Source organism: Micromys minutus (assembly GCF_963924665.1).
Source record: "Micromys minutus genome assembly, chromosome: 20".
Classification (NCBI taxonomy): Eukaryota; Metazoa; Chordata; class Mammalia; order Rodentia; family Muridae; genus Micromys; species Micromys minutus.
Genome location: NC_137955.1, coordinates 2,652,441 through 2,670,164, shown reverse-complemented (window position 1 = coordinate 2,670,164; position 17,724 = coordinate 2,652,441). Strand labels below are relative to the sequence as shown.

Sequence of the window (17,724 nt, the reverse complement as noted above, 5' to 3'; positions counted from 1 at the left end):
AAGTCACTAGCCGTAGACCTTCTGCTTTTGCCTCATGTGCCTTCAGAATATCTGGATTTCAGCCAGTGTCACTAGGATGCATCTAAGAAGAGTATTTTAAAACCAGGTATTGCAGTGCCATACCAGTAAATTCTAGCACTCAGAAAGTAGGCAGAGGAGAACAGGAAGTTCCAGTTCATCCTCATCTACAGAAAGAGCTGGAGAACAGTCTGTGTTACACTATGTCAAAAACCTAACTAATTATAAATAAAATTAAATAAATGAATTTTGTTCTATGTTCATCTCTCTCTCTCTCTCTCTCTCTCTCTCTCTCTCTCTCTATATATATATATATATATATATGTATATGTATATATATACACACACACATACACATGTCATATACACATGTACATAAACTTTAGGTCAATAATCTTTCTTTTTCTTGCACTTTTTGCAAATATTAGTTTTCCACAAACAACTTGTCTCCATTCTATAGCAGTACTTTCTAAGGGAAGGGAAGACATTCCTTTACCATACAAGTTTGGAAGGCAAAAGTCAAAGGTCAGATGGTACCATCTGTTCATCATATGATGAGCCCTCCTACTGCATCACAACATGGCAGAGATGCAGACAAGGAAGATGGGCATATGCAGAAGGAATCGAGTACATGGGGAAGCCTTGCTGCAAAACAAGCATTCTTTGGAATTTCCTATGAGTATGAGGATACATTCCTGTGAGTACGTTACTAATCTCCTTCCAATAGCAGCACTCTGAAGACCTAACACCTTCTACCAGGTCCCATATCTTAAGTACAAACCTCTTTGTACTGCCATATAGAAAATGCCTATACTACCAAAAGTGGCTTACAGATTCATCTACCCTCCATTAAAATTCTCCACATAACTAGCAGAAAACAGATTTAATATTCATATGGTGGCACAGAGGATCACAAAGAAGGAAGACTATTCTAAGAACAGAGAGCAACTTGAGGGACATTACAGTTTCCAATTTTAGAGTTTACTATAGAGCCATAAAAACAAAACCAGCATGGCATTAGCAAAAAGAAAACCATATGCATAAACAGAATAAAACAGAGAATCTCTTATACCTCTATAGTCACTTGATTTTTGACAAAGATGTTGTCTTAATCTAGAGACTGTGACCATGGTAACTGTTATGAAACATATCATTTCAGCATGCTTAGAGTTTCAGAGGTTCAGTTTGTGATCAGGATGGCAGGAAATATGGCAATACACAGGAAGGCATGCTGCTGGACAGGTAGCTAATAATTCTACGTCTGGAAGCACAGTCAGCAAGGAAGAAAAAAAAAACACTGAGCCTGGTTCCAACATTTGAAACTCTAATGCCCAAAGTGACATACTTCCTCCAAAACAGCCACATCTACTCCAGGAAATCCACCTCTACTTCAGGTTATCAGGCTAAGATGCAAGATCTTCACCTGCTGAGCTATCGCACTAGCAAACACACACACACACACACACACACACACACACACACACACACATACACACACACACACACACACACACAAGCAGCAACAACATTAACAAAAACAATATAAAATAGATCATGGACTTTAGTGCAAAACTTGAAATTCTAAAAATACTAGCAAAACACAGAAACATGAGGAAAGATAGTAAGATATAGGTGTAAACATAGACTTTCCAAAAAGAGTTCAATAATGATGAGAATAATTGCAAGAATTTATAGATATATAAAATTTAAAAGTCCCTGAATATCAAACAAAATAACAGAGTAAAGAGACAATTTACAAAATAAGGCTATTTTTTTTTTGTTTTTGTTTTTGTGTTTTTTGGGCAACTATTTATCTAGTCAAGGATTCATATTCAGGATATATGCATAACTCAAAATATTATATATAAATAAAACAAATCTAATAAATAATTGTCAAATGAATAGATAGCACAAAGAAATTCAAATTAGCAATAAATATATCTTTAAAAACAATCAATGCCTTTAGTTGTTAGGGTAATGCAAGCAAGATTGCATTGACTTCCCATGTCAATCCAGTTATACTGGCTAGAAAACAACAAAAATCACTAACAAGGACACAGGTAGGAAGCAATCTTTATTCTCTGTTGGTAGAAATGTAAATAAATAGAGCGAATGCAGAAATTAGTATGGGGGTTACTCAAAAGCAAACCTAGAACTGAGCTGAAGAAGAGACTCAGTAAAGAGCTATAGTGGAAGGAACCCAGATGTCCTTCAGAAGACGAATGGATACAAAAATTGTGGTACATATACACAATGGAATACTACTCAGCCACCAGAAACAATGACTTAACCAAATTCTTAAGAAAATGGCTGCATCTAGAGAAGATCATCCTGAGTGAGATAACCCAGTCACAAAAGAACAGACATAATATGCAGTCACTGATAGTGGGATGCTAACCCCAGAGGCTTGCACTCCCCCAGAAACAACTCACAGACTGTATGAAGTCCAAGAAATAAAGAAAACAAAAACTATACATATATTCACAAAACAAGAGGACTTTGACTATTTCCATGTTGCGTTTTGTTTTGCATGTACTTTACGCTTATTGCAACTAGTACGTTTTCAATGCATACTGTCAAGCCCTTGAAAAAAATCAAGTACTGACTAAAAAACATATTCACATGGTTTTATGTAAAATTTATTTTAATGTCTGAAAAAGCAGTACTGACAAAAATGTATAATTTTAAGCAAAAAATGTTTAAAATCTTTAAAAAAATAATAAGCTGTTAGTCTTTTGTGTAGATGGAAATATCTCAAGAAACACTTCTTGTTATGATTAATAATTTGAGTCTTATTTGTAACAGATAAGAGACCAATGTATTTTCCATGTATTTTCATGTTAAAAAAAAATAAATCTTGTTTTGAAGACAAAAAAAAAAAAAAAAAAAAAAAAAAAAAAAAAAAAAAAAAAGAGCTATAGGGAAAGACACCTTATATCAACTTTGGGTCTCCATGAGCACTTGTACACATATATATATAAATACTAATACATAGGAAGGAAAGGAAAAAAGAAGGGAAGGAGAGAGGAAGGGAGGGAGGGAGGGATCCAAACACACAGACAAGACAGGATGGAATATAAAGGAGGAAAAACCTAAATGCAGAACTATTATATAATCTACCTGCTGGGTATATCTTCTGAAAAAATAAAAATCAGTACAATGGAGATCCTTACATGTACATGTTATTATGGCAGAATTCACAACCACATTAATGGAATTAACCTAAAGTACATCAAAAAATGAATAAAGAGGATGTAGTATACATCCCTACTGTTCAGACCCAAAGAATGAATTGTGTTATCTGTGAGACAATGGATGAAAATGGAAGATATTGTGTTAAGCAAAAGAAACTAGACTCAGATAAATACCACAAATACATTTTAAGATCTTATCTGAAATTTAAAAATCTAATCTAGATTTAGAAAAAATATATATGAAAATGAAAGCTAACTATTGGAGAGAGGGAGAGGAACCAGTAAGAAGAAGGAAAAGGAAATAAAAGACGGTCATGGTATGTTAATGGGACCAAGATAAGTATTGTGAAGACACGAGCAAAACAAAGTTTAGTACAAAGAACATGTGCTTAAATCTGAAAAAAAAAAAAAAAAAAAAAACAGAATAAAGCAGGAAAAATGTAATAACTTTGGGATACTAAAGAATATCCTAATACTGAACACATCTAGTTTTAATTTGATAAAGACAAACTTGAAAGGAATGTTAAAATCCATTAGGGTCTAGGTATAGAAAGACATATGTACTGGTCACATATGGAAGGGTAGTTTATGGTCAAATGTTACAGTTTTTAATTTAAATTGTTTTATTTTTTCCTTTCCCCTCTCCAACCTCCTGAATAACTCCCCATCCCTACAAACTCTCCAAATCCTGCTCATGTTAAAATTTTTGTATATGTTTAGGTATTTATATATTCATAAATATGTAGATACAACCTTCTCAGTGGATATGTTACTTGTATGTACATGATTTCAAGGTTGGCCATTTGGTATTCAATAGCCAATCACCAAATTGGGGGGCTGGTCCTGGGGGGAGATTATTTTTTCTTCCCTTAGCATTCTTTGCTTGCCTGTATATCTTTAGAATATTATTTAATTTGGAATTAAATAAATATATTTATATCTAAATTAAAGTTAAATGTCTTTTCTATTTATTTTTCGAGTTTTAATCAGTTTATTTACTTCTTCAATAAGAATTATTCTCAAGAAACAAACTGGATCAACATGACAAAAGATCTTACATCATACAAAGTGCAGATCTGAGGACAATAAAGCAGTAAAAATATAGGGACATGAATAAGGCTCAGTGGCAGAGTATGTGGCAGGCTTACTATTCATGGGGTTCTACTTCAAGCCTAGTACTTAAAAAATAGACAAACTACCAGAACCTTGGTAATAAATGTAACAGGGGCACAGAACTTGAGCATGATTTTATTTTTTCTGCCTTTTACCTCTGACTTCATCCTGGAATTCACTGAGAAAGAACAGATCAAAGTGAAACTGCATTCGTCTGGATGAGATCCCTTCTGAGTCACTGTAAATAAAAACAGAGGCCATCTTTGTCAGGCACTCAGGTCCTGGCCTACATAGCTATGATGGACTAAAGGCACTGCCCTGTGTGCAGATATGAGAAAGAAGAGCAAGTCAGGAATCAAAGAGCTGCTCTGCTGAGGCCCTGGGAGGGCTGTGGAACAGAGTGTGGGAAGCGGAGGAGGCAGCCACCTATGGGACCTGAGAGAGCTCTCTCCCCCATATCAAGCACACAGCCTCCAAGTTCTGCTGTTTTGCATCAGAACAAGCTTGATAGTTTTTAAGTAACTCTAAAGTAACCATAAATAACAGAGCATCTCTGAACTTGTCAGAGCCAGTAACTGTAAGTCAGTTGCAATCAGATCTTTTATTTTCCTTCCAGTCAGCCAACAGTTTTAGACTTGAGGCTTTCTTCCCTTCTTACATGGTTACTGTCCTTCTCAAGAAAAATCAACAAATCTGCCTTCAGCTTCATCCTCTTCAACCTTTCTGACCAATGGCATGAATCTCTAATGAAAGTGAACTTACCAAGCTTAAATTTATAATTAGGAATTCCTCTTTTGATATCTCCAGGCTTGATTGGGGAGGGATGGGGCTCAACCCCTTTTTTTCTTTCCATCCAGTCTATTCCCAGAACCAGAGAAGGCACGGAACCCCACTTCTCCAGCATAGCCACTGTGGTCAGCTTCTCCCTCTTCATGCTGCACTGGTCTTTCTGGTCCTTTGTAGCCCAAGGGAACATCAAAATCCACATTCATGTCACATTCAAGAATGGATACAGCCTTGTCAGGCTTCTTCTCCATCACCCGCAGTTCATAGGTCTTCTCATTGTAGTTGGTAGCAATCACATCTCCAGTTGTCAGACAGGCAAAATTTTCAATGCAGTTTCTAATACTGCTTTAGGGTTGGGTCTGGGCTCTGAGGCTGGAACTTACAGTAGGAAGCCACTTGAGGGTTGACACTTTCTACCTGAACCAGCTCCCCCTTCTTCCAACACCAAATTCTGTATCATCTAGTGTGTGCATGTGGGGAGGGGGCGGTAACTGATGCCTTCATCAGCAACAAACTTCAGTACACCACAGTGTGTCATTCAGTCAGAATTATTGGTCAATTTAAACAGCATAGGATAGGAAATGTTGAGCCAGTTGAGTTGATCGAGGGCTGAGGGTGGCATAATTACTGTCATTAGATCCTGCTAGCATGGACACAAAGAAGAAGCGGTACTGCCTGGAGAAGCAGTTCTGGAAGACTGGGGAATCGGGTGGTCAAACATGTTGAAGAAAAAAAAACATGACTGACAGCGCTTGGTGATGCTGCTTCTTTTGCTGTACCTTACAATAGAAACACAGAGCTCCCTCTTTACAGGCCACAGCACTCTCGTCTTTCCTATTCTTGAGGCTCTGTGTAGAATCCACACATTATTTTATCTTTCCCATAGCAAGCCTTCCTTTATACAAAAAAGATGATTTTGTTCAATTTTACTCAAACATATTTAAATATCTCTAGATTCTCAAATATTTTTATTGATTAGAAATATTTCTACTTAGTACTGAATATTAGTTGTGCTCTAAATTATTTTCTGTTGTTTTCTAAAAGATTATTTACATTTAGAAAGATGACTTTCTTGCACTAAGTTTGTACAGGATGATCATCCTGAATGTCTGTTGCTCTGGATAATTTTCAGTTCAATTTTTCACATTTTGGTCTTTTATTCAGTTGAATCAATTTATACTTCTAGAACAGTGAACAGTAAATTACAGAAATGATCACAGGTTCCCATGTTTGATTCATAATTTTAATGAGGGTTATGATTTAGTCATCACCGCCTCCTGTCATGTCCCAGCATCTGGACTGTGCTTCCTGTGTGGAGCCATAAGAAAAGAGAAAATGAAACGCACTTATCCAAACCCTTGGGAGTTTATATTTTATAGAAGGATAGAAAGACAGAAAGACAATCAGCAAAATTCTGCTAGGTTACAGAAGGAAGAGCACAGTTCCACAAGGAAGGACAACCATAAGGGAGATGTTTTGTGATTTAGAACCGAGGACTTTAAGGTAGGATTGGCATTCAGAGCCTCCTACGTGGAAAGTATCTACAGAGAAGGAAGCACTTCAAAAAGAGGTCCAAAAACAAGCCTTAAGTTAGCCAATAAAAGGTCAAAAGCAGAGGAAAAATCAGTTTTCATGCTGGATTCTTCTGTACCTTCAAAATCAGGCTCCCTTGCTCTCTTCTCTTTTAGGTAGAATGTCAGAGTAAAGAGGGGAGACCCATGTCATGGGTTAAGAAGTAAGATATGTTCATCTTAAAGTTTACATGCCATCTGCTCTGAGGACAAATGATAAGATAGAGACATCTAGATGCCAGGGAAACCATTTCTCATACCTCAGGAACAAACTGACTGGATGAAGTCCAGGCCTTCCTACATACCCTGCTCCAGCCACCTCCTTTTTCTTTGGTGTTGTCAAGTTTTCTGGGATGTGAGGATAAGAGAGTTGTTCAGGGGTTTCCTATGAATACTGAGTGTATAATTTAATTTTTTTCTTTTTAAAAATAATAATTATTATTATTTATTGAGAGAAATTAAACTCCCACCTGTACTCTACATACCTGTTGACTTCTGACACTGATTTGAGGAAGAGAAAAGGATTTGAAACTACTTTGGATGCCTCCTTTTCTTCACCTGTTTTCACCTGGCCTCTCTCCAGAGTGTTGTGCTATTGTGTCGAAGAGTAGCACTGACCCTGGAGCCACCATGAACAGCTGCAAAGATGTCCCCACTGGATGTCTGGTTGGAGGCATTTTAAAGATCCACCTCCAAAAACCCTGGGTCAGCAGGAGGGGATAATGGCATGTCCCTCTGCATGTACCCAAGAACCACCTGATATGAGATATGGATCTCTGTAGGTATCCAGGAGATTCTCACATATAGAATGTCACCCACTCTGTGATGTCATAATCTTTCTATCTACTGGAGCAAAGTGATCTTGGGGACCAACATACATGAATATGTTTGAGCCTTCTTCCTCAGTAGGATGCAGCCTATCAAACTCAACAGAGTATTAGGCACTGAGTTAGGTTCCTGGTCTATATCAAATATCCTACACTTTCCCTTGCATCAGCTATAACTCATGGTATTTATTGCACTGAAATAGAAATTCATGTACTGACTAGTGCAGCTCATTCTCTGTGGTTCATCTCAAGCCATATTTTATCTGCCTTTCAGGGTTAACGACAATATCCCCCAAACTCTGAAGGTCTCCTCCATCTAGGATGACTTTGTCCAGCTAACCCCATCACTACTAGCTGCTTTAGACCTTCTGTTCAACACCTTCAACCCCATCACAAGGAAAGGATTTAGTTCATCCTTAGGAATCCTAGACATGGTCAAAGTCAGGCTACATCCTCTTCCACTGGCAGCAACATCCACTACCCTTACATATATTACTCAGTCTATTAGTCCTTGGCTTGACCCAAGACAACTCTAGCCGAACCCCACTGAACAAATATTACCAGTTGCTAGCTACCATGACTTGCTTGCTCTCAGTAGAAGCAAGCAACAGAGGAAGACTAGGGAATCCAGAGCCAAGGCCAATGTATTGATATGTCCAGGTGGCAGCAAAGCACCTAGTTTTACTAATTTGTGCTTTGTTTAGGAGATGTGCAGATTGTATGTTTGGAGTTAGGTAGGCAGGCCTGACTCTGCTGCATAAGAAGCTCAAAGGCTATTTGTCCTTACTTGCTCTACTGGATGCTTAATATTATGTGGAGTTTAGAATATGTGGCTGTTCGATAGATATTTATTAGATTAATGGAAAAATATTTGACCAGTTTCCTAAACCTTATGTTTATTATTTTAGACTACATAGATGAGGAACAAAGAAATAACTCAGCAAAGACTAGTAATTCTGTTAAATCTTAGATCTTCTAAGACCTATCTTCAATAAACATTCTAAGTATATTATTGCACCTTAAGAATCAATCTGGCTGTCTTTAACCAAGTTTGATCCTTTAGTTTATCAGTCTTTTTCCCAAATGGTTCCTCTCCCAGCTTTGGTTCTCCCAGGATCTTCTACACCATCCCATAAATTCTCCAGCAGGGACTCAGTTAGCTCTGTATCTTGTTACTTTTTCCGAAAGCAAATTCTAAACTAAGAAGAATCCCTTTGAAAACAAGAAGAAATTTCAGATGTATTCAAATTTGGCTAATGAACTAAATCATGCACAAAGGGAATTAGATGACTATTAAAATCCTGAATGCCTACAAATTAATAAAAAGTAAAATTTTAAAAGAAGTCATGTGAATGTGGATCATTTGCTGCCCAGTTATGAGTAAGCCTCCCCTGTATCCACAGAATCACAGGTTACTCTAGTAGACCACTTGTTGTTCTAGTGATTATGAAGCAGAGATAAAAGAGCAAGCTGGGCCGCTCTACAGCCATATTGACAGTTTATGTGTTAGACTGAGAGACCGTGCCTCAAAAGAATAAGGTTCAAGAATAATCGATGAAGATTCTTGACATCAGCCTCAGGCCTCCACATCACAGATTCATAGACACATGCATGCTCACAAACATGTACACACACACACATCACATAGAGACATACCAGGGAAAAGACTTAGGGGGAAAAAAAGCCACGGACTAAACCTATAGCTGTAGTATACTTATATATGATTTGCTAACACAAAGTATATTACATATGTATAATATACAGATATTTAAAGTACATATGATGAACAAAAGGTTAATTTAAGTGAAGTAAAATCAACTTTAAAATTGAGTTAACTAAATTTTCTCATCAAACCAAAAGAAAAAAACAAATTAATGATAAAATACTTTTAAACTCTAGAAATCAGTTTAATATCAGTAATAAAATGTATAGTAAAATTAAGATACCATTTTATTGGAAAACACTGATCAAAACAAAACATGCAGTACCTAGGGCTAGAGAACAGAGTGCATTTGGCTCCATATCAGCCATGATTGTGACTGACATAGCTCTTCAGGAAAGCAGTTAAGCAGTGTAAACTAAGAAAAATGTAAGTGATTGTTTGATCCAGTAATTTCACTGTGGGTTCTTTTCTAAGGAAGTCATCTAAAATATGGAAGGGGATAACTATTTAGCAAGTTGTTCATCACAGATTTATAACTTAACAGTTTTTAAAAACCTATCTAGAAGTCTAATAAAGATATGGTTAAGTAACCACAATGCATCGTTTGAGAGCTTTGTATGTGGTCATTAAAATTATAGTCAGAAAGAATCAAAGCAGAAAAAAATGTTTCTGCTTTAAGAAAACATTTAGAATGATACATGCACTAAAAGAATATCTACCAAGTGTTGATATGTAGATGGTAAAGTTGTTTGAAAACTCTCCAAACATTCTGAGAAAAAATTTTCAGCATGACAGTTATTCTAAAAACCTAAATGATCAGCTCATTACTAAGAGTACACATGGATGAGAACCTCAGACACATGGCACCTTGTCACTCCATGGTTGTTCTAAAGCACAACTCACCCCATCTAATGAGGCTGAAACTCTGCTCTCCAAATCTGCATAAACCACTTTCTTACTCTGAGAACAGACTATTGTGAAGCAAGACCTGAGCTGCTCTGTTCTCTGTTGTACTCAAATCTCTGGCCTCACTCATCCAGGAGGCATAGAGACAGTCAACATAGAATAGAGATACCCATAATGCACTGCTAAAAGGGGAGGCAGCAAGTGTCTTTGCCTAGATCTCCATGGGTTTTGAGAATGTGATTAAGACAAGTCACCCAGGTAATCAGGTGGCCACAGCACTGAACAAAGACTAAGGCAAGTTGGGAGCATTGGCAAAGCTCACTCTTACTCTGAATGGTAGCCCATATTGGCATTCTGCTGACAAATGATCCTCTTGAAATGAACTAGGATAAATGACTTTCTCAACTTAATAACACACTTGCCTTAAACCTGACCCTAAGTACAACATTTATTACCACTTTAAATATCCTTAACAATCTCACAAGGTGTGTGCTCTTACAGTTCAAACAAGAAAACTTGGTATAAAGCAAGCCTCACTCACTTGGCTGGTAAAGGAAGAGGTCAGGAATAGGATCCACTGTTGGGCTTAACTGCTGGAGTTATAGTTTTATGCATTTGGCTTTTGACTGGTTGCATTTGTGTGGCAGGATATTAAGTGCATAAGCCTGCTTTATGCAAGCCCTCTACCACTGAACCATATCCCCAGTCTCTGGTGTCTGTAAACTCTTAAACTATGAGCCTTCTGCCTCAAGTTCCCAAGTGCTAAGATTATAGACATGAGTCACTACACCTGACCACAGGTAAGTATAAAACTTAGCAACTGTTTTATAAATGATTCTGTTGGTCTTAAGTCCTATTACCTGATTTGACCTTATACAACCACTTTTTGACTGGGTAGTGAAGAAAATAAAAACAATGATTTACTTGCTTCCTTCATTGAAAAAGGTATCTAAGTGTGCTGGATTGATTGGTGCCTCCTCCAATTTTGTATAATGAAGCCCCAATTCCCAGAAGATTAGAACATGACCTTGTTTCTAAGATGGATTCTTAGAGAGCTAATTAAATTCAAAATAATTCACTAAGGTAAGCCATAGTTCAAGATGACTCTTGTCCTTACAAATGGGGAGACTTTAGAGAAAGACTCAGGGGACATATAAGGTGAGTGGTCATGGGAAAACTGCACAAATATAATTTCAAGTAGATCCTTTGCAAGCCAAAGAACACCAAGGAATACTAGGAATCCACCAGAAGGTAAGCAGAGGCAGACAACAAGAAAGAACCTCCTCAATGAGACCAAAGTGTCCAGTTTCTAGACTGATGATAAGAAATCATAGCAAAGTATTCTCATTGTCCATCTACATAATAAAAATATTTTATTCAAGCAAATAGCTGAAGCCGATGGACACAGGAATTAGGTACAAAAAAAAAAGTCTACATTGGGAGGGTTGGTTGATAATATTTGAAAATTACATTTTTCAAAGGTTTTTGAGGTTCCAAATGTGATTCTGAAAAGTATATGTGTGGCCCAAGTACAGAGAACAAGATCCTTGAAACCCCGCCCCCACATACACACCCCACCTTTTACAACAACCAATCTACTTTTTTCTATTAAACCAACTGTGTTCAAACAAAGATTCTGTTAGAAAGAGAGATAGAGAGAGAGAGAGAGAGAGCAAAATACTGATTCAAAAGCAGAATTTAAGGTCAAGCATGGTGATGCTCATCTACAGTACAAGTACTTAGGAGATAAAAGCAGCAGGATCAGGACTTCAGGTCCAGCTTCAGCTACATCACAAGTTCAAGGCCCTGCTCCCTGCCAGACTCCTGACTTGGAAAACGTGTCATGCTTCTAACATAAAAGAAATATGAACAGTGGTCACATAGGCTCAAAACAGAGTTCTCCTCACTAATGAGGTACCTAGAAGCCTGGAGGGCTGAGCCAATAAGCCCTTCCCAGTTATTTCTCCCTACAAAAGAATTTAATCTCAAGATCACTCTGAGAAGTGTCCCTTCATTCTGCCTCCCCAACAGCTGTGCCCATTGGCAGAGGAGACCAATGGGGTGGTGGATCAAGAGAGGAAACCTTGTACGTGTGTGTATATGGGGTATGTCTATGTGGTATGTGTATGTGTGTGGTGTATAATATGGTTTGTATTTGTGGTGTGTTTGTGTGTGTGTGTGTGTGTGTGTGTGTGTGTGTGTGTGTGTGTGTGTGTGTATAAACCAAACTCAGCAAAAGAGCAATGGAACTGTGGATAGAAACCCAGCAGGAATATTACCCGTTAGAGTGAAGTCCTAGATAGCCAGCAATATTCTGTCTTGTTCCTGCTGTTTTCCATCCCATGTATCAAGAATTATCTTAACAGCACCCATGCTGTTAATCTACCTGAATCGGGCAAAGAGCGGAGGGTTTGAAAAAGAGACACAAATCAATTATTTGTGTTACCAGAAATGCTGCTTTACTCCAAACTCCAACTCTAACTCCACTCTGAATTCCAACTGCTCTCTCTGAAATTCAGCTCTTAAGATATACCCTTACAAAGGCAGTATGCAAGTTCCCTAGGTAGGCATCCAATAGAGCTATAAGTATTATTTTTTTATGATTCTTGGAGGGTAGATAATATTTCCAGACATGAAATATTTTGAGACTAAGTCTTCAGTCAAAGGAATGATACACACATGCCAACACTTTACAGCAAGAAACTAGAAAGCAAGACATATATGATATTTTGAAGCTTGTCAGCCAGAAATATTTAGGATAATAGTTTCAATTGTAATAAAGGATAACTGTTGGCATGAGGATAGCCCCTTCCTCCAGCAATGGCTCCACCCACAGGTGACAGGAACCTAGCACATCAATTGCCATGAAACAGCCAAAGCATTCCCAGAAGACATCAGTTCAGAATCCCATCTCCACCTGGGAGCAAGTGATGTCACTACCCCTACAAAAGACCGAAACCCCTCCTCCTCGCTCTCTTTCTCTTCTTCTTTTCGCTTGGCCTTGCCCCTTGCCCCATCCCATTCTATTAAACCTCTCCACGTGGAACCGTGTTTGTTTGGTGTGGTCTGTCTGGGCATGGGCCAAGAACTCTAATTAACAGCAATAACAATGAAGGTTAACAAAACAAAAACAAAAACAAAAACAAAACAAAACCACAAAACATAAACCATCTTTTTAATATGACCACTTTGAGAGAAAGGGGAAAGAAAGTAGCTCTTGCTCTTTTCAATAAAATCTCTGTGGCACCGTGTGGTTTCCATGACACCCCAGTGTTTTCAGCGTCCAACCTGGTTACTCTCAGGGATGCTGACAATCCAGAGCTGCACTGTGCTTAGTATAAGAATACAAACACATGCCGGCTCTACTTTTATCTATTTCCCATGTTGTTTTTCTTCCTTTAAATTCCTAAGAAGCACAGGGGTGTTTTCTTAGAAGTTTTTGCTTTTGTTTTCTTTATTTGTTTGTTTTTGTTTTGCTGTAAACAAAGACTATTTTCATAAGATAATATAGAAAATAATCTGATAAAAAAGAAAATTCTGACTTATTTAGAGAGGCTTCCCAGGAAAAAGGTATTTGAGTATGTTCCTGAAAATGGCCAGAGGTTATGACAATGGGAGTGGCCAGAACATGCCATGCCCACTGGTTAAATCTGTGTACCAGGCTGTGAACCAAGTCACTCTTGAATATCTAATACAAGCTTCAAAACAACAACAAAAGGAAATCACAGAACTATGGTCTTACAACCATGACCCAAGGGTCTGATATTTGAGGAATTTACACATTAAGTGACTAAAATTTTAACCTATATATGCAGCTCCAGGACCTAATCATAAACCTGTGCATTAAAGACCAAGATCTCATTGTGGAAAGGATGGGAGAAAATCAGGGAGTGGAGAAACTTTTCTTCTATCTATCTATCTATCTATCTATCTATCTATCTATCTATCTATCTACCTACCTACCTACCTACCTACCTACCTACCTACATACATATACATATACATATACATATACATATACATATACATATACATATACATATACATATACATATATATATATATATATATATATATATATCTTTTTGCCGTCTCTCTTTCTTCCTACCCCCACCTTCTATGTGTGTGTTTGTGTGTGTGTGTATGTCTGTTAGTTACCATACAGAGAACTTTCCTGTTATTGTATAGAGCTACTCCTGAAAAGATTATGAATAGTTTTAATATTTTACATGAGTATTTAAAATTGTTTGAAAGTCCATGCTGAAAGTGAAAATCTTCATTTCCTCCCCACCCCACCTCATTACCAATTGTTTGAAGGAAGTTTTAAAATGGGGTACTTGGCTAAGAGTCACTAGAGACCAGCTGATGGGCATCAGGGACTAGATCTGGTCTATGAGTAAAGATGTCTTATCTGAGTAAAAGTCTATACACTAGACTTTTATTTTATTTATTTATTTATTTTTTACATGTATGCCAGCATCTTCCTAGGTTGAACCTATTACTGCATGGTCAGATTTTCAGTTTTTAATGATGTACATAAGGACTCGATATTTCTCTGATTCAAATGGCTCAATCTTTCTTTCTCTCTCTCTCTTCCTTTCTCTCTAGCATATGATGTTTTAATTTACCCAGCAAAGACAAAATTCTGTGCAAGTATCACAAAAAATATTTTTAAAGTTTTTAAAAACTTGTATCCAGATTTTACTACAGAATATGAAAAAATGCTTTATAATAACTGATATGATCAAAGAGGAAATTCAGACTCCATTCACCTTTCTATTGAGTCATCAGGATTAAAGTTCGCTACTTGAGTGCAACAGAATTATTGATGTGACATCTGATGGAAACTGTGAAATAATCTTCAGTGAGAAATTAATCTGTTATTGTTCAATCTAAATACCAAAGTAATATTGCTACTATTTCTATAAGTTTTTAATTGAAATCTATAATTTTTGGTTGTTTATATTTTTATATTACTGCTTTTATTTTTTTTTTTTTACAGCCCAGTTGTTACCCCTTCCTGGTCCATCCTTCCACTATTACTTATCCCATTTTTCTTACCCCCTGTCTCTAAGAGGATACCCCAGCACCACCAGACCTTTCCATTGGTTGGTGCCTCAAGTCTCTTGAGGGTTAGGCACATCTTCTCCTACTGAGCCCAGACCAGGCAATTCTCTGCTATATATGTGTCAGGTGCCTTGGACCAGGTAGTATATGCTGTTTGGTTGGTGGCTCAGTTTCTAAGAGATCTTTTGGACCCAGGTTAGTTGAGACGGCTGGTCTTCCTATGGGGTCATTATCCTTCTCAGCCTCTTCCAGCCTTTTCTCAATTCAACCACAGAGGTCCCTGACTTAAGTCCAATAGTTGGGTGTAAGTATCTGCATCTGTCTTAGTCATCTGACTGTTGGGCCTCTCAGAGGGCAGCCATACTAGGTTCCTGTATTTAAGCGCACCATAACACCAGTAATAGTATCAGACCTTGAGACTCCACTTAAGATGGATCCCAATCTGGGCTAATCACTCAATCCCTTTTTCCTTAGTCTCTTCTCCATTTTTGTCCCTACAGATTTTTTTAGACAGGAACAGTTCTGGGTCAGAGTTTTTGATTGTGGGATGGTAACTTCATCCCTCCACTTGATGCCCTGCCTTTCTATTAGAGGTTGACTCTACAGTTCCCTCTCCCCACTGCTGGGCATTTATTTCATCTCAGGTCTCTCCTCTTGAGTCAATCCTGACAGTCTCTCCCCTCCTAAGTCTCTGGTACTTTCTATATAGTCCCCCTACCTCCCATCCCCCGAGGTTTCATATTTTCACTCATTCTGCTGGCCTTCAGGGCTCTTCTCCTGTCCCCTACCAATTATACCTGATCATGTTCCCCCTTTTCCTTGCTCCCTTCTCTTTTCCACCTAGGTCCTTCCCTCTGACATGCTTTCTATTCCCTTCCAAGTAAGATTGAAGCATATACTCTCTTGAGCCTTCTGCTTGTTAACCTTCTTCAGTTCTATGGATTGTGAATACTATAATTTTCAATGACTAGAAAATTGAAGATAAGCTACCTGGGTGCATAATCTCATGCAATATAGTGTTGACATAAAACCAGTATTAGTTTTACAAAATTGAAAATGTTTTCTTCTTAAAACTCAATGATAATTTGTTCATTTGTTTGTTATGGATGTTTTATTCTTTAGGTGATTTCCAGATGCCAGCCTTCAAAACTCATAACAGAACACTGTCTTACTAAGGTTCCTTCTTATGCTTCAAATTATACAGTGTCTTTATTTTCTTTCTATAACTTTAAAATTGCTTTGTAAGTGACTTTCTCAGCATTTCTCATGCCCAACTGTGAGCCCTGCCTTTCCCTGAGTAAGTGCTGCCAAGTAATATCACTAGAACATTAAGATCAATAATGTTGAAACATTGGGGATTCTTTTTTCTTAAAAATGTTTTTACTGATTATTATATATTTTTCTTTGGAGGGTAAAAACTATTTAAAGTTTATTATCCATAGAGAAATAAAAAGAAAATGTAGATATAATAATAAAGAGCAGAGCACTCTGTCCCCTATATGATGAAGGTCTATTACGAGAGAAACAGACTGTGCCCCATTTGTTTGTGTGTGCCTACTCTAGCAACATCTCTATCTGAGGGTGCACAGGTCCTCATTATCTATCTGTGGTGTCCCAGGTTCCAGTGTTTCTCTTTGGTGTTAACAAATTTACTCACTATGAGAACAAATACTTTTGGTATGAACCAAAGGAACAGAGAAAGCTATATCCTGGCTTGAACAGATGGATGAGAAAGAGTTTAGACCTGAAACAATCAGAGTGTCTGTTGTATTTTCCTTCTTGGCCTTACAACTTATTTTTTAGAGAAATTAAGTCACAATCTAGAATGATGCAAGGCTGTAAGGAAATCTTTCTAATCCTAATGGAGACAGTAGGTAGAAACAGGGAACATGAACAACTTATAGTCAGACTGGAGCACATGTTTATACATTGGAAAGAATCTACACAGAGTTCTATCTTCTGTCTTTACTTTTTACTTCTTAATTTTGGGACTTAAGTACTGCCCACCACTACTCCTTAAACCTCATAGGTACCCTTGTGAGGGAATCCTTAAACATTATGGGGAAACAGAATGCCTTATCAAGGAATTGGTGGTCTTCCACCTCAAGTGTCTGAGAGACAAGTTTCCACTAAGGGCTCAGTTTGAGTGCAGTCATTATTAGGGCACCTTGACATCCTCCTAAAGTTTCTTTTGTATTTCCAGATTCTTCCATTCTACTCTTTTTTGAGAAAAAAAAAAAGAATTACATCTGAGATCAGATGCATAACTAATCAACTTAATTCTCCTAAGCCTTTTGCCCAGTGTTTCAAAGTTGGTTTGGGTCCAATAGAGACAAAGGTTAAACAAATTAGCACACACATTGATAGTGGGAGTAGCATTTTCAGAGTTGTTTGAAGATTATGTCTTACTTGCCAGCTCAGACTTGCAGCAAGTAAGTAAACTTAGATTAACCCCAGATTAATTGAAAGACAAAAGAACCTTCAGCCAGAGGACAGAGGTAGGAGTGGGGAATGAAGGAAAAGTATGTTATGTCCTAACCACTGAGAGAGAGTCTGCCATGCCAAGGCTGTCCTGATAT

At 37.6% G+C, this 17,724-nt stretch overlaps 1 pseudogene across 1 annotated transcript; it reads right to left on the bottom strand.

Moving 5' to 3' along the window:
* Positions 1 to 4,954: 4,954 nt before the first annotated feature.
* On the bottom strand, positions 4,955 to 5,832 carry LOC308433628 (ubiquitin recognition factor in ER-associated degradation protein 1-like; annotated as a pseudogene). Its single transcript has one exon. The product of its transcript is annotated as a ubiquitin recognition factor in ER-associated degradation protein 1-like (transcript).
* Positions 5,833 to 17,724: the final 11,892 nt, after the last annotated feature.